Raw genomic sequence first — 18,270 nt, forward strand, 5'->3', positions numbered from 1 at the left:
CAGTGTTTATTCCCATTTTCTGGATGAGGAAAATGAGCCTCTGACTAAGGCACTTGTCTTAAGTGGTGTGCCTTGTAAGTGGCCAAACAGCTCCTCACACCTGGCTCCCCGGAAGGCTCCCTCCACTCCACTGCGGATGAAAGTGAGTAGTCCGCTCCTAATTTTGTCTACTTGTGTAGAAGGAAGGGTAAAGAACTTTCAGTCTCATCTGGAAGCCTTTGATTTCTTTTTTTTAAGCTACCTTAACTTTAAGTGGTCATTCAACTGGTCTTTGTGTTAGTGAAATCTCCAGCAATCACAATGACACTCTATCACGGACTAGTGCATTGCCAAGCACCTCCTCCTTATCTTCTGTTCAGGAATGTATCACTGCACCAATTCCCGAATGTGGGGGAAAGAGGAAGACAAAGGGATCTAGGAATACAGGGTGGTTGTTTTTCTTATTTACTCAGTGTTAACACCTACAAAAAACAGTGCAGACCGAGTGAGCACCTTCGTCATATCAAGCTAATCCACCAAGAAAGACAATATGGCAGGGTCCTCACCTGTGACACTGCCTCTTTGGATGCAGGTTCTCTGTAGCCATCACTATTTCTCATCTCTATATGAATAAGCCTTCCTTCCCTTCCCCACCCTTTTTTTTTTCTCCTCCCATAAAAATTTGTTAAGCACTCACTATGTGCCAAGTAGGTACAAGATTATAATAGGGATTAAGGCTTGGTCCCTGCCCTCCAGGATCTTCTAGTCTAGTAGATAAATCAGACATACAAGTATATAACTACAGTACTGGGTTGTGAATACCACCATGGGGGCGAGGGGGTTGGAACAGGAGGAACACATGCTGCCAAGGAGAAGAAATCAGGGAATGTTTACATGAAAAAAAAAGAGAAACCTTTCCAAGCCCTTCCTGTATTGAATATATTCAGCCCCAGTCCAAGCTGAATTCTATTCCACTGGCATTTTAGTTTGTATTAGTCATTTTGGGCGAGGTTTATCTCCTCCACTCCATTCAATATAATCACTCTGCGTGAAGACTATACTAACTATGCTGTGGGAGAGGGAAATAACAAACCAATCCCAGGACCGTTCCCCAGGGGAACTCGCAGGAGGAAAACTGTGACACAAGAGAAGATGAACCAAGTGCAATGGAGGAGAACATGGGGATCAATAATATTCCATTAAAGGAGGCCGACATCGTGGAATGCTTCAGGGAAGAAGTGGCATTGGACATGAGCCTTGAAAGCTGATCAAGATCTCTGTAATCAGAGGTGGATAGTGAAAGCATGCTATGCCTTCTCACAGATCTGGAGAAGCAGGAAGATAGGGAGAGAATGGAGGAAGCGTTGTGTGACGGAACTGCAGTACACCAATGAGGCTGGCAGGTAGGGAACACGGTAGAGAAGAGGAGAGTAACTAAAGAAAAACCTGGAAAGGCCTGACCAGGAGGTGGTGCTGTGGATAGAGCATTGGACTGGGATGTGGAGGACCCAAGTTCGAGACCCCGAGGTTGCCAGCTTGAGCGCGGGCTTATCTGGCTTAAGCAGAAAGCTCACCAGCTTGGACCCAAGGTCGCTGGCTTGAGCAAGGGGTTACTCCGTCTGTTGAAGGTCCATGGTCAAGGCACATATGAGAAAGAAATCAATGAACAACTAAGGTGTTGCAAGGAAAAACTGATGATTGATGCTTCTCATCTCTCTCCATTCCTGTCTATCTGTCCCTATCTATCCCTCTCTCTGACTCTCTCTCTCTCTGTCCCTGTAAAAAATAAAAAAGAAAAGAAAAAGAAAAACCTGGAAAGGTTCATTTGAACCAAGCCATGGGATCTTTAAATATTGGTAAGATATTTGCACTCAATACATAGGCAATGAAAAGCCATTCTGAATGAAGAATTCTGTGACCAAAGTTGTTTTGTATAGCTTGGGGCAGAGGAAAGATAAGAGAAAGGGAGAGCAGTTAGGAAGTGATTGCAACAGTCAGGTGAGAGGAACATAGGTGTTGGTGAAAAGTGGCAGCGGAGATGAAAAACACGCTTGATTCAGGGACTGGGTGTCACTCAATTGTGTCCCCATAATGTCTAGTACTTTTCCCTGCTCTGATTCCTTGAACTATATTAAATAGTTTCATAACTATTCCTTGAACTATATTAAAGATTCAATTTGAAAGATGAATTTGTCTTGCAGGTGTTTTGTCCTTTTTGTTTTAATCCTGTCACCTAAGTCATCTAATTTTAAATCTTAGAAAGTTCCTTTCCCACGGTGGTATTTATCTGGAATTTTATGTGACATCTTAGAGCAGCGGTTCTCAAACTTTTTGAAGTCGGGCGCATTTAAAATCCTACAAATAGCCTGACCAGGCGGTGGCACAGTGGATAGAACGTCGGACTGGGATGCAGAGGACCCAGGTTCGAGACCCCGAGGTTGCCAGCTTGAGCGTGGGCTCATCTGGTTTGAGCAAAGCTCACCAGCTTGGACCCAAGGTCGCTGGCTCGAGCAAGGGGTTACTCAGTCTGCTGAAGGCCCACTGTCAGGCACATATGAGAAAGCAATCAATGAACAACTAAGGTGTCTCAAGGAAAAACTGATGATTGATGCTTCTCATCTCTCTCTGTTCCTGTCTGTCTATCCCTCTCTCTGACTCTCTCCTGTAAAAAAAAAAAGTTTCTAAAATCCTACAAAAAATTGTAGGTACACTATATACAAATTTCTGAGAAATATGTTATAATAATTAAGTCAAATATTAAAGAAAAAATATAAAGTCCAAGCGTGCTTTTATGGTAATTAAATGAAATAAATATGACAAAATTAAATTTATTCTGATATTAAAAAACATTTTATGTTACATTTTTTGAGTTATGCTTTTTAAAATTTGTATAAAAGAGGGGTTAAAAAATTTTAAAAAATTTATCTTTATATATTAGATAGATAGATATATAGATAGATACATTCTTAGTAAGATTTAGTAAATTTGGCAGGTCCCAGTGCAAATTTGTTAAGTTTTTTTATTCTTGTGTTTATGAGAAACATGAGCCTGATGTGTCCTAGCCATTTCTTCAGTGTTTGGGCATATATTTGAAAGGCAAAATCTCATTTCCACGTCAATACATTGAAGAATTCCTCTCTTTTTACTCTTAATTGTGTTGAGTGCAGAAAATCCCTACCATACATATCATCTTATCTTTACACCAAACAAAGGATAGAAGAAACTTACCTCCAGTCTTTCTGGGGAACATGGGGTGTAGTGTAAACAATCCAGCACCACAGTTTAACAGCCTTTTGCAACCTAATCAGGCAAGTGAGTTGGGGAGTTGGGGAGTTGGGCAGACTGTCAGCTTACAGCCAATTCCCCACACCTCTGTCCCCCAAAAATCTAAACTCCAAAAACCCTGTTGGTTTTTTGGTCCCCAACAGGCACGTATTTCTCTGGAATACCTTAGGGCACACACTTTGAGAACCACTGCCTTAGAGCAATGGCACTTCATTCACAGCTCCTAACTAGCTCGTGCACCATTTTAAATGCTGAGCAGTTGTCCATATGAACAGACTTGGTTTCCTTTCTGAAATCAACTGAAGCTGGCCCACCCTTTTCTGCCAGTTCAGGCATCAGGGAGCCTGTTGAGCTCTGAAGCATGTAAAGAATGGGCTCTCTGAGAAGTCCTAAAGACCAGAGGGCTGCTGGGACTCACAATAAGGCAACACTCTAGTAAATCTGTAGTCACTTTAGGCTGGTGTTTCTAGGGGGAGGGGGAGGAGGGAACGGTAGCAAGAAAGTATAAGGCCCACCCATGGTATGACTCTAAAATTCTAGATGAGGTCTAATATTGGCATCAGTAGGGATCTGTTAAAATGGTTAAGATGATTCATTAAAATAGTTAATATGACCAATCAAGAAAGCAACCCACCTCAAGAGATGGCTTAGAATTATGGAATTAATGAGGGTACAGTGTCTCTCAAATCCAATGAAGGGATCAAACTTGACTAAGGTCAATGCCTCGATTTAATCAAAGGATAATAATGGGTAAGCTTATTGAGCATTTACTATGTGCCAGATACTTTTCTAATAAATATAATTATGTTAACATATTTAATACTCACAACAATCTTATCAGGATCCTCATTTTAAAAGAGAAAAAAGAGGCACAGAGAGGGTAAGACTTGCTCTATGTCACACAGCTGACAGGTGGTAGAGCCTGAATTTGAACCCAAGCAGTTTGGTTCTAGCATGTACTGAATATAACAGTCCTGCCTTTCTCTCATCTCTTGTTCTCATTATTCTGACCAGCAAGATGGGAAGACCAAAGAGGCTGAATTGTAGCATCTCCTTCTGAGACACAAATGTGTCAAGGGTCAGCATGGCACAATGGGAAAAGCTTGAGACCCATATGCAAACAGATGCACTTTAAAACCTCATTTCTATCATATTATTATCCAGTGGCCTTGGGCAAGTTATTTTATTTGAAGGGTTACAGTTTCTTGGGTATAGGATGGAGGCAATATAATCTTTAAGCTTATTATAAGCAAAATAATATACCTAAACCCAAGCTAGCATGGTGTGGGTGCTCAGTAATGGTCATTCTCCTAAGGGCTGCAGTCTATGTGAAGTCTGAGCAAGGAAGATGGGGTAAGAATGTGTCTTCATGCATCCAGCAGTGCTTAGAGGAAAGTGTTTTGATTCTTGAGGTAGCAATGGGATTTGGCATATCTATTGCTAACCAAACTCTGGTTCTGATAGTAGAATTCTCAATTCTGGATTTCCCTCTAAGCCTCAGCACCTGACTTCCGCGCTTGACCTTCAAGTGGATAAATTAAACAATAGTGTTGATTTTTCTTTTCAGTGTAGGTGGAATTTAAAAGAAAACTCTTCTCTTTTATGGTGTACAGCAGGATGTACTAGAAAGTGGCCTAGGGTCTGAGTGTTGTCTCTGCTTCTTTGTAACTGTGACCATGAGCAACTTCAACCCCCGCCCTCTTTACTTCACGATTTCTAAGAAAGATGGGATAAAATAGCAGAAGTAAATGTGTGCTTTAACTGCAAAGAAGCACACAAATGGAATGGAAAGCCTTCTCAGAGTGAGGTTTTATCTGGTTTGTGAAATTCTGACAACGTTGAATAAGATTGTTCTAAGCCACGTGGGACTTGGAGTGCACTAGAACCTGAGGCTGGAAAGTGCTGTTAGTGAGCGATCCTGAAAGAAATAGAAACAAAGTTGTTCTTTGAGAGTTAAACTAGGATGGCAACACATCATTGATTACAGCAGAGATTTGCTGTCACCTTAAAGAAAAAGAATGGTTCTCAGACTAGGAGAATTTGATGAAATCTGATTGAAAGAATTCATACAGCAAAAGAAGGAAAGCATCAGACAGAACAAGATTGACTAGCCAGGAAAATGCAAGGAAATCAGGTCAGACAAGCAAAACCTTGGCATTGCCCATCTAATACCAGCCAGGGCAGAGGGGCTCTGGTTAAAAAGGTGACCTAGGTAATTCTGGTGACAAGTATCTTCCTATTATAGAGGTCAGATGTTGCTAAACATCTTTTTAATGTTTTCCCCTTGTCCTAACTCTAAGCTTATCAAGCAATCTGATTTTAGTTTGGTTTTCCATGTAGATCTACCCACAGAAAATCAATACACAAGGCATTGGACTTGGGCATCCTTAGGCAATTGCGTAACTTATTGTAATTTACTAAACTGACTAAGCCTAATTAAAATATGGCTTCTTATGCAATCTGTTTACAGAATTAGAATGCTGTAGTCATAGGACTTGAGCATTCCATACCTTTAGCAATTCTAGTTTTCCTTGTAAATTACTAAATTAGCATCCTGGTTATATATAGTAAGTAGCCTTGTGAGCTTAGATGTACTTGTGAGTGCTGACAAGTCAGATTTCTGAGCCTGTTAGGCAACGGCCAGAACCTGAACCCCCTCTGAGATCACTGTTGTAATACCTCATTGTGAAGGCCTTTAGAGAGATAGCCGACTGGCCTTTTCCTGGAGACATTCAGTCTTTGTCACTGTCCACACCATTTCTCTTGGAACACTACAGAAGTAACTGACCCCCACGCCCTCCTGATTCAGTGGATGGATCCTCTCTATGGCAAAGCCTGCCTACAGAGAAATCAGTCCAAATTCTTTATGCTGCCTGTCTCATTTGGTATCCCGTATGGCCTTCCTTGTGTTGTCACATTACTACCCTACACACACTCTGAATTTCCAAATTTGATATCTTTGCTCATACCGTTTATTTCTAGCTAGAATAATCTTTCTTCCTCCACCTCTCAGCTGAACATGTCAAATCCAAATTCCATCTTTGATCTTTGATTCAAGACTCAGGTCAGGTGCCCTCTCTTCTATAACTATTTTCATAATTGTTATTCCATCTCTGAAGTTCCATAGCTCATTTCTTATTCATTCACATCTTCTGTCTTAAGTTAGGATTCTGCCATAAGAGTGAGGCCTCCAAGAATTCCAGAAATGACAGTCTTCTCTCTACTCAGAGAATTCTTCCTTCATAGGAAAAATTTCCTGGAACATCACATTCATTCAGCTTTTCACCTATTTATTCAGTCATTTTAAAAATTGATTTTGATAGAGAGAGGAGAAAGAGTGAGAAGCATCAAGTCATAGTTGCTTCACTTTAGTTGTTCATTGATTGCTTCTCATATGTGCCTTGACTGGGACACTCAAACTGACCCAGTGACCCGTTGCTCAAGCCAGCAACCTTGAGCTCAAGCCATGAAGAAGTACCTAGTAATGTGAGAATACAGATAAGGCTTTTTCAGGAAAGTTACATTTAAGTTAAAACCCAGAGGTAAGTAAGAGTTAGCCAGGAGAAGACACAATGCCCTGCACAGGGTAGGTAATAAATCAATAAATTATTTGAAAATAAAAGTCATCTAGCTTTGCTTGATTGAACTTGTCCACAACTCGAGAGAACTCCCTGCTTTTTCAGGCAGTTGGTTCTATAGCTGAACTGCTCTAGCTGCTAACATTCTTCCCACTTTTGGCTAACATTAGCCTCCCACTGGCGCTAGTTCTGCCCTTTGGGCCCATGACAAACAAGACTGCATCCTCTGTCCCATGACAGTCCTTCTGATCTTATGGACAGTGACCAGGTTCCCTGAGTCACTTACAAACAGGACACCTCTCCAGTGTAGACGCAGGTACTTTAAAATACTTTGAAGTGCTCCTAACATACTTCAAAGGAGAACACATCCCTCATAGGTTTGTGGTGTGTCTGAACTCCCAGAGAGCCACTGTGTGAGCAGATTCTCTCCCAGGTCAGGAACTCGAACTGGAGCTTGACAGTGATAACAATAATTAATGTTGAGTTTGCAATCAATTATGATTCACTAGTTAATTCACATAATAGCCTTGGGATATAGGTCAGGGTTTCTAGGCCTATTAATGGTCCAGGGGTAGAAGACAAGGACCAAGGCATAGTTTACACACATGCTGGGAATGTAGGAGAGAATGTAGTGCTGGGGTCTCATTGACTTGAAAACCCACCTCTGGGCTAATCCACCTGCAGGCACTCCTGTTCTCTCTCCTTGGACTCCAGAATCACTTTGGGCCCAATATCATTAAAACTGTGCCTGCGGGCCCTGGCTGGTTGGCTCAGTGGTAGAGCATCAGCCTAGAGTGCAGGAGTCCCGGGTTCGATTCCCGGCCAGGGCACACAGGAAAAGCGCCCATCTACTTCTCCACCCCTCCCCCTCTCCTTCCTCTCTGTCTCTCTCTTCCCCTCCCGCAGCAGAGGCTCCATTGGAGCAAAGTTTGCCTGGGCACTGAGGATGGCTCTGTGGCCTCTGCCTCAGGCGCTAGAATGGCTCTGATTGTGGCAGAGCGACAACCAAAATGGGCAGAGCATCGCCCCCTGGTGGGTATGCCGGGTGGTTCCCGGTCTGGCGCATGCAGGAGTCCTGTCTGACTGCCTCCCCGTTTCCAACTTAAGAAAAATACAAAAAAAAAAAAAAAAAACCCAAGGAAAAAAAACTGTGCCTGTGAAATGCTGTAAATTCTAGAATGAAGAGAAAAGGGCAAAGCATACAAAGACAGGCATTGAGGGCTTTATTTAGTGTGTCCCAAGCTCTGCATTAGGCTATGTGTCAAAAATGTCTCCAAATACAGCACCTCTCACACAACAAGCCCAAAGCTATAAACAAAAGTTTGTTATTATTTGAAATAAGAGAACCTTTAGTTATAGGCTCAAACATCTTTTTGTTACACATAGATTTTATTGTAATAGGATTTACTCTGAATCCCCTGAGAACTGATACACTTTGGTCACAAAGATCCAGTAAAAGAAGGGCATGCATTTAATGTCACTCATTTCACTATATTGGAAAGGCAGAAGACATTTTAAGTGATTCCTTTTGTCAAATAAAGAATCCTCTCCAAATTATGTTATAATTTGAATAAGTCCCTTTTTAAAACCGGATTTTCAAGTGTGACTCTTCCTCTGAGCAGTAGTTCTTAAGGTTTTCGGAGAATCTGAGTCCTTCGAGAATCTGGTGACAGCTGCTTTGGCTCTCCCCGGAAGAGGGGACAGATTCACATATGCACGGAGACCGCATAAAATTCACGGTCTACGAACTAAAGGTAAAGATCAGGAAAGAAACTGGCCCTTGATAAGGCTTGGTAGCCATTTAAGGGCTTTGATTTCCACTCTGAGTCAGCTGTAAAGCCACAGAAGGTTTTGAACTTGCATTTTAATGGGAGCACTCTGGCTACGGTGATGACAATAGACATAAAGGTGGCAAGGGCTGAAGGAGGTCACTGCAATCATCCAGGTGAAGGAGGATCTGGTGGTTTGAACCAGGGTAAGAGCAGCGGAGTGAAGAATGGTCAGATTCTGAGAAGTGGTCAGATTCTGACACAGTTTGAAGGTGCAGCAACAGAATTTGCTGTCCAGACCAAAGGTGGTATGGGAGGGAAAGAAGTGAGTCAAGCTGACGCCAGGGGTTTGGCCTGACCACTTGAAGGCTGGAGTTGTCACTACTCAAGATGAAGAACAATAAAGGGGTACAAATTCGCTAGATGCAGGGGAATGAGAAGGGAAATATTAAGAGACAGGTTTGGGACATTTTAAACTTGAGATGCCTATTAAATATCCGAATAGAGATGATGAGTAGACAGTTGACTGTCTGGTTAGGAATTCTGGAGAGAGTTTGGGCTTTAATAATATTTATCTGTAAAACTGAAGTAATAAGATAATAATGTCTACATAATAATACTTATTATTGGGGGGATTAAGCAAGACAATGCATGTAAAGTTCTCAGTGTAGGATTTGGCACACAAAATGCCCTCAATACCTTTTAGCTATTATTTTTTATTAACATTCAAATGTTCTCAGTCAGTATTTCTATCATTACTATAAAGTTATAAGTGTGGTTGCTTTTAAGATTGATACATTGTTTCTGGTGTCAGTTTCTAGGCATGATTAGTAGAAAAGAACAAAGTCTTGAGCAATGGCAGTGCCTTAGGAATTGGTTCCTTGAAAATGTCTAAAGCTTTTGCATGCATTTAATAGTCTTTATAAGTAGGTTATGTCACATTTCTTTTTTTCCTTTTTTTTTTTTTTTTGACAGAGACGGAGAGTCAGAGAGAGGAACAGATAGGAAAAGGCAGACAGGAAGGGAGAGAGATGAGAAGCATCAATTCTTAGTTGCAGAACCTTAGTTGTTCAGTGATTGCTTTCTCACATGTGCCTTGATGGGGGGGGGGGTACAGCAGAGTGAGTGAACCCTTGCTCAAGCCAGCGACCTTGGGCTCAAGCCAGTGACCATGGGGTCATGTTTATGATCCCACACTCAAGCCAGCGACCCCATGCTTAAGCTGATGAGCCCGTGCTCAAGCTGGCGACCTCGAGGTTTGGAACCTGGGAACTCCACGTCCTAGTCTGACGCTCTATCCACTGCGCCACCGCCTAGTCAAGCTATGTCACATCTCTTAAATAATCAGTATGCTATTTTATCAATCCAGAATTTATTTCAACTTTCAGAGAGGGTTTGACATGGAGACTGGCAGTTTGTCAGAAGAAATCAAATACCAGCAAGGACCCTGCAGGGAGGGTATTCCCAGACTATTCACGTGGCCTGTGTGACACAGGAGGTTTGAATGGAAGGAAGCATGAGAACTAATTGACTACCCAGTCTCAATTTCAATAGCTCCAGATGTTATTGCTGGCCACCAGTTTACCTGGCTCCTTCTAAAACTGATTCACAAAAGCCATCACCCATGTCTTCCTGAAATAGCAAAGTTCTTAGAGGAACCCTCCTTGAAGAAGCACACCCTTGCACTCTGTTATTAATTTATTCAGTGACCTTTAGCTATTTACTGGGGAAATAGAAACAAGAGCTGGCGTGGTTTTATTACACGCTTCTAGATCTTTGAAGCAATGAGTTTCCGACATCAAAACCTAAACAATGTTTGAGGTTTGTCTTTTTTTTTTTTTTACATCTCTTTAAATTTTGACTATAAATCCCTGACCCTGTAATTCTCTTCAATGTCTATGACAGGCCTAATGCTCAATAATTGCCTATTAATAATCCTCCTTATCTCCATCTGTACCCAAAGGGAAGAGGCAATGAATCAGTTTAAACAGTCCAAAATGTATCTGTGACAAACAGATGACTAAGGTCACACACAATCACAGATCCTGTCTGATGGACTTAGCAATGGAAGCACAACAACACAGACACGGATGGAGGAGCCTGTGGGGGTGGGGAGGAAACAAAAGTAGGCTCTATCCTCACATCCTCACTTTCTTTCATCTATGAACAGGCCACACAAGCGAAGCTGATTGCCGCAAATGGTCAAGGCAATGCTCAATTAAACTTCACCAAACACCAGTTTCTTTCCTTCTCCTTGACTCCTTTGCAAATTTCTAATAATTGCTACATTCACTGTGAGTGTGCTTCAAGCAGATCTCCAGGGGTAACTCCCACAGAAGAAAATAACTCATCTCCCTCCCTTCCCCCAGGAGTCAGGAGGGTATACCTCCAGCACAAACACATCACGGTCCCGTAGTCTAGCAGTACATGTGAGGGGTTGAGCCCCCCACCTATGGTTCTTACCTGCACCCCACCCTAGCCTCTCTCTGGATGAAGGAAAGCTAAAACCCTAAGTGAAAAAAGCTAGAAGATCCAAGAACTGCTTATTCTCAATGGAGCCAGTCAAGTTGATCAGTGACAACAACTTAATAAATTTGTACCCTGTGTCTGTTTTTCTACTTCAAAAGAGATCTTTTTTTTGTTTTTGTTTTCTATTAATTTTGCAAGTAAGTTTTAGTTTTCTGTTTTTCAAGCCAAGCTAAGGGGGAAAAGGAGAGACTTCTCTCCATGCTCAGGCTTAGTGGCAACAGGAATCAGCTATCCAGCAAGTGGTGTTTATACCCCAATATCTCTTGACCTTAAAATTCATAACTCAGGCCCACCAGAAAGATACACTTGTTTTTCATCCATGGGTAGCCTGATGGTAATATTATCATCCAAACCAGGATAGCTTTTAGAGTGGAATAAGGCAATATAAATAACATAAACTGAGACTGTGCAGACAAACCAGACATCACCTTCATACCAAACGAGTCCCTAGCCTACCAAGATTTCCTCATCACTCAAGAGACCTGACCCAAAAGAAGGCTCCATGGCCAACACAGAATAAACGCCCTCTTCTCCCCACTGGGATAACTGGGTCCTAGTGTTTTGTGAATGGAAGAACAGGTATCTTTCTTTCACTCCTCCTTTCTCTTTTCCAACAATCCCTCTTGCCATTTTAATTGCAGGGCCTTTTTGCAAATTCTGACTACTCAGCCTTGCCGTCATCTTAGCCCCCACCATCCTTGATCCAGAAAGGTCATCCAGGGGTCTGAAGGTTTACAACCCATCTCCTGAATCCACTTAGTGGGCAGTTAGCTGAATATGAAAAACTCCACCAAGAAAAACAAAAGGGTTTAGAATTAAGCTTGTCTGCCTTTACAAAGCGGGACAGGGGTCCTAAGGCAATTTCTGGAGTCCCATTGGATAGGCATCTCTTCCCAATACTAGATGGGGGCTCCTCTGGGGCAAGGAATATGCACAATCCAACCCTGTATTGGCAGTGGCCAGTGCCAAGCACAGGGTTAAGTTTCCAGGGTGTGCAACGGAATGAGCAGGCTGCTTTCTCACATCCCTCAGCTCTGGGCTCCTAAAAACCCAAGGTCCCCCCACCCCGCCTTTCTGTGCAGTGGGGAGAAACCCTCCCCATGACCCCACGTCAGCTGGCTGGCCTAGCCTTCTGCAGCCCAGGCTCAGGGACTTCCTAGCATTCCATTTCTCAAGTACTGCGCTGAGCAAACAGAGCCTCCCACACACTCCAGGGACCCGCCTTGGGCACAGGCTGAGTCTGCTTGTTTCTATTCAGTTCTTGAATACTGAACAAAGCCCCAGGCTGGATGCTGGAGATAATAGAATAAGCATCGTGTGCAACCTTGAAAAATATTTATGCACTAGGGCATGGGTGGTTAACAGCACATACTCTACAGCCCAACTGTTTGGCTTTGTGTCCTGGCTCTACAACTTGAATATTTAATCTCTGTGTACCTGAGTTTTCCGTTTAGAAAATGGAAAGAGCGTGCCTCAGAGAGCTGGTGTGAGTTATTAATATAATTCTGATTATGATTTAGAATGTTGCTTGGTATAGAGTAAATACTCAATAAATTTAACTATTACTATTTTTGTGCTTTGGCTTTAATATCTAGGGCCTAAAGCTTGTCCCATTTCTCTGAACTCTCTCTGAATTTGGCTGGTTCTCTCGTCTCTCAGGAGGGGCTTTCTTTGCTCCTTGCTCTCTTCAGTGCTAACGGCCAAAAATGACACTTCTGCATATTAACGTTTGGCTAAGTGTGTCCACGAGGATTCATATCCAAAACTTTCAAGAGGTGAAGCAATCGTCTACAGTCTCTGAACCCTAGTGAATTATTGCATAAGTATTCTAAGAAGGTGAGGAAACTCTTGGTCAACACAGAGGAAGGACCAGATATGAAAGGAGTCGCCCTGAGCCAGTTCCTAAGCATACCCTGTGCCCACATACTTCCTGATCTTCAAGGACAAAGTCAGTGGTTTCCACACACCTTTTGGAAATTCTGATAGCAGTGAATGATAAGCAAAAAAACATTACCAGGATTTAAAAAAATCATAATGTATATTCTTCTCTACTCAGTAGCTCTACTCAGAATTAGTAAGTTCTCTAACTAGTAACAGTTGGTTATAATGTATTTATTCAATTAGGCAAATACATACTTTTCTTCCTGCTTCCCAAGTTGTCTTTAATATAATCATCAAAGCCACAGCTGCCCATTTGAGACAGGTAAACTTCAAAATAAACAGAATTTTGTTCCACTTGGCTAAGGCAATTCTGAATTTTCATGACTTGATAGTTCATAGCCTCAAACTCCAAGTAATTTCAATTCACCCACTTAAAAGTTCCATTAAAAAACACTGCATCGCAGCCTGACCCGTGGTGGCACAGTGGACAGAGCATCAACCTAGGATGTTATAGTCCCAGGTTCAAAACCCCAAGGTTGCTGGCTTGAGCATGGGTTCTTCTGGTTTGAGTGCAGGCTCACAAGCTTGAATGAGCGGGCTTGAGCGTGGGATCATTAACATGACCCCATGGTCACTGACTTGGAGCCCAAGGTCCCTGGCTTGAGTCCAAGCTCACTGGCTTGAGCAAGGGGTCACTGGCTCAGCTGAAGCCCCCTCAGGCACATATGAGAAGCAATCAACAAACAACTAAAGTGCTGCAACTACGAAGTTGATGCTTCTCATCTCTCTCCCTTTCTGCCTGTCTGTCTATGTCTCTCTCATTCTCTCTAAAAACAAAAAAACAAAACAAAACAAATTTATTGCATTGCTCTAGCCAAATATGCAGAGGTTGCTGGTTTGATACCCGGTCAGGGCACCTACAAAACAGATTGATGTTTCTCTCTCTCTCTGCCATCCTCTCTCTAAAATCAATAAAAAAAGAAAACCAAACAAACAGAAAAAACACTGCATTGCTATCACTCCTGTCCCAGTTGGTACTCTTTACATCGTTTCTGATACTTAAATGTTGGATAATTTCAGTGCGAAGAAAATAATCACAGCTACTAGCCAATTAACATCAAACTTTTCCCCAAATGTGATCATTTTATTATTAAGTAAAAATTAATAACAAATTGCTCTTCCACCCACCTAACTCTACTCTAATCCTTGAAAATGCTTCTTTTCACAGACCTTAAGATAAAATGGTGAGCTATTGTGCCCCAGAGGTCTCTGCCCCCCCCCCCCCCATGACTTAAACAAATCTGTGTCTTGCTTTCTTTATGCTGAAGACTGCTGCTGACCTGGAACTGATGGTTTAGTTGCCACATGTTCCTAATATACACTTACCTGTTCCTTCTGCTGGTGTTCACTGTCTTCACACTGATCACGGAATCCCAGAGCATCAATCCTGAACGGGACTTTAGAGACCAGCCAATCCAAGCCCTTGTTTTACAAATACAGATACTGGAGCTTACAAAGAGGAAGACACTTGTCCAAGGTCACATAGCTCATTAACGAAAGAGCTGGGACTAGAATTGCTGAACTGGAGATTCATCTCCTTGTGGTGTCATTCTTCTTCCAACAGGTTCTTGTGCTCTCTGCCCTAGTTGGCTTTCGTGCTCTTGACACACAGTCCACACCCTCCCAGGATGTGCCCAGTAACCTGCAAGGCTCACCTGGAGTGAGCCAACCCAGCTGGGCTGGCCCAGGACTCTTTACCTGCAGAGGAAGAAGTGACTCTCTTGGAAACACACACAGAGCGTGTAGGGACACATGTGATATTCGGGTGTATCCATCGTTTCATATCTGTCAAGTCCATCATGCTGTGAAACAAGCTGAGCCTACAAGTCATTTAAGTCTGAGACTTTAAAGTTCCTTTCTTCTAGGCCTGTAATTTCATATTGCTCTACAAGAAAAGCTTTGGTACTATTGCCCCAAATCAACTTATTGAACAACAAACATTTACTTAGGAGATACTTATTCAACAATTCCCATTTGCTAGGCACTATGCTAGTAGCAGGGATACAAAAATGAGTAAGAAATGATTTCTATCCTTTTTCAGTGGAAGAGACAGGCACATGGACAATGGCAAGATACTGCGCTCAGTGCTCTGACAGAAGCGGCACAGGTCTTATAGATACATAGAAGCAGTGGCTAAGCAGACACAGAAGGGTTCATGGAAACTTTATTTTTTTTATTGATCTTTTTATTTTGGAATAGTTTAAGCAAAGTTGGAAAAATAGTGCAGAGCATTTCCCATAAACCCCTCACCCCAGTTCCCCATGGTGTTAACATCTTATATTACTGTGCTATATACTTGTGACAGCAAAGGGAGCAGCACTGGCACATTATTTTAACTAAACTAGTAGATACGTTTTTATTTTTTTATTTTTATTTTTTAAATTATTTTTATTTATTCATTTTAGAGAGGAGAGACAGAGAGACAGAGAGGAGAGAGAGACAGGGGGGAGGAGCTGGAAGCATCAAATCCCATATGTGCCTTGACCAGGCAAGCCCAGGGTTTCAAACCAGCGACCTCAGCATTTCCAGGTCGACGCTTTATCCACTGTGCCACCACAGGTCAGGTGTAGGTACGTTTTTAGAAAGGGAAGCATGTGCAAAGACACTGAGCTAACAGTTTGGTGAGTTCAGGAGATAGCCAGTTAGTTGAGTATGTGGGTATGGAGGTGGGAGACTTGGACGGAAAAGAGAAAAATAGAGAAAGAACGAAGAAGAGGCACTAGATAGGGGCCGAGGAGTGGAAAGGGATGAGCTTAGTGAGAAAAGCAGGAGCCAGATTAATAAAAAGGTCCTCTAAACAGGGTCAAGTCATTTGTAGTTTTTCCTGAGGACACCAGAAAATAAAGTATTTTATATAGGAGGCTAAGATTATAAAAATTATAGTTGGAAAGAGAATTTAGACCACAGGGTAGAAAATTCAGTAGCAGTGATAAGACCAAAGAAAAAAGACCAGTTGTTGATGTCCTGAGCAAAAATGGTGGCAGAGGGGATAGACAGAATATGATGAATTTTAGAGAGATTAAAGACCAACAATTGATAGAACTTGGTGGTTAATTAGATTAGAGAGTCTAAGGGAGAGAGAAGAATGAAGGTTGACTTTCAGATTTCTGGCTTTCGCAAATGGAGGGACTGGATGGTGGTGTTGGTCATTCAGCTACAGAGCACAGGAGTTCAGACTGATTAGAAGAAGAAGATAATCGGTTCCACTTTGAACAAGTGGAGTGTGACGTACCCAAGGGACATTCCAGAAAACACCAAATCAAGAATGAGCTGGATATATAGGTCTGTGTTTCTGGAGAGAAATATAAGCTGGAGACACACAGGTTGGGGCAAAAAGTAGGTTTACAATTGTGAGTATGCAAAACAGTTTATTCTTGTATTATTATTTATTCATTATTGTATTACTTTCCATACGAACAACTGTACACCTATTTTTTGCCTAAGGCTGGTAGTTGAAGTCAGATTAGATTGCCCATGAGTATAGGAGGAGAAGGGTGCCCAAGAAGAAATCTAAAAGAACATTACCATTTAAGAGTCGACCCTAGGAAGAGGTATGGGAGGAAGCTTTGGGGCATCCAGAGAGGAAAACCAGAAGAATGTGATATCTCTTAAGAGGGGAGAACTTTCCTGAAAGGGTCTTGTGGCCAATAATGTTGCTTGGATTTGGCAATGGAGACTTCCCTTAGAAGAGGCATTTCAGAGACTATGGGAGGTCAGAAGCCCCATCTGTCCTTGGGCTACAGAATAAATAGAAGATAAGAACAAGAGAACTGTGGATATGGGTCATTCTTTAAAAAGATCTACTGTGAATTGGAAGCCAGAGAGCACTTAAGCAGGACTAACAAATGACAAGGGATGCTGTGGTAGTAAAAAAGTACCCATTCCATTCAGAGTATGACTGAGCTATAAGTTTTCTAGTGAAAAATTATTTCTTCTGATTAGTAATAGTTACCATTTATAGCAGGTCCATCATAAGCCAGGGCTTTAAGTATACTATTCTATTTAGCTCTTGAAGCAACACTTTAACATAGATATATCTTTCTGTTATAGAGGAAGAAATAAAAACCCAGAAAAGTTAATCATCTTGCACAGAGGCTCAGAACAATTTCAAAGAGGAGCTGGAATTTAAAACAACAGCTTCCCTCCAAAGCCCATGCTTTTTTCCACAGTAACCACACTCCTTTTCCTGAATGCTTCCTACAGCTGGCCTTTATTTCCTGGTGCAAAAGCCAGGAACTAAAATAGTCATAGCATTCTATCTACCATTGTGAGAGACTTGAGGAAAGAAATAGATAACTCAGGCACATACTTCTTGTTCAGGGACAATTTCTGAGAAAGGAATCAGGAGTCGCTGGCTTTGATTCCTGGAGGAATTATTACTAACTAATCGGTCCACCATTACTAACCAGAAGTTTTGGGTAAGGGAAACTGGAAAATTTTAAGAGAATTTTGCAAAATTATTTGTAGCCTGGAGAAAACAAGAATTAAGGAAACCCAAGCTGCATTTACACATTCATGAGGAATAATGATCAGACTTGGTTTCGACATTCTGACTGGGACCTGTGGGGATATGATATAGAGGCAGATTTTGGCCCTAACAACAAGGATTGCCTATTCAAAGATAGATGGAAAAATGGTAAGCTTCCCGTCACTGAAGATACTCAAACAGAAGCAGGAATGTTGGTGGTGGAGGCCAAGCATCAGAGAAAAGCTTGAATGGGCTTTCAGGCCATTTCAGACCTGAGATATTGAGAGACCCACTGGAGAAAATGGTTAGAATAAGGTTTCACACATTAATGCCTAAGTGAATTCTATTTTTTCTTCTTCTTTTTTTTGTATTTTTCTGAAGCTGGAAACGGAGAGAGACAGCCAGACAGACTCCCGCATGCGCCCGACTGGGATCCACCCGGCACGCCCACCAGGGGCAACACTCTGCCCACCAGGGGGCGATGCTCTGCCCCTCCGAGGCGTTGCTCTGCTGCGACCAGAGCCACTCTAGTGCCTGGGGTAGAGGCCAAGGAGCCATCCCCAGCGCCCGGGCCATCTTTGCTCCAATGGAGCCTTGGCTGTGGGAGGGGAAGAGAGAGACAGAGAGGAAGGAGGGGGTGGGGGTGGAGAAGCAAATGGGCGCTTCTCCTATGTGCCCTGGCCGGGAATCGAACCCGGGTCCCCCACGCGCCAGGCCGAGG

General features: G+C 42.4%; 1 non-coding gene across 1 annotated transcript; it reads left to right on the forward strand.

Moving 5' to 3' along the window:
* The first annotated feature begins 7,596 nt into the window (after nt 1-7,596).
* TRNAS-AGA (transfer RNA serine (anticodon AGA)) lies at nt 7,597-7,672 on the forward strand. Its single transcript has one exon. It is a non-coding gene; the product is annotated as a tRNA-Ser (tRNA).
* Nucleotides 7,673-18,270: the final 10,598 nt, after the last annotated feature.

This window comes from Saccopteryx bilineata, chromosome 2 (assembly GCF_036850765.1).
Source record: "Saccopteryx bilineata isolate mSacBil1 chromosome 2, mSacBil1_pri_phased_curated, whole genome shotgun sequence".
In the NCBI taxonomy this organism is placed as follows: Eukaryota; Metazoa; Chordata; class Mammalia; order Chiroptera; family Emballonuridae; genus Saccopteryx; species Saccopteryx bilineata.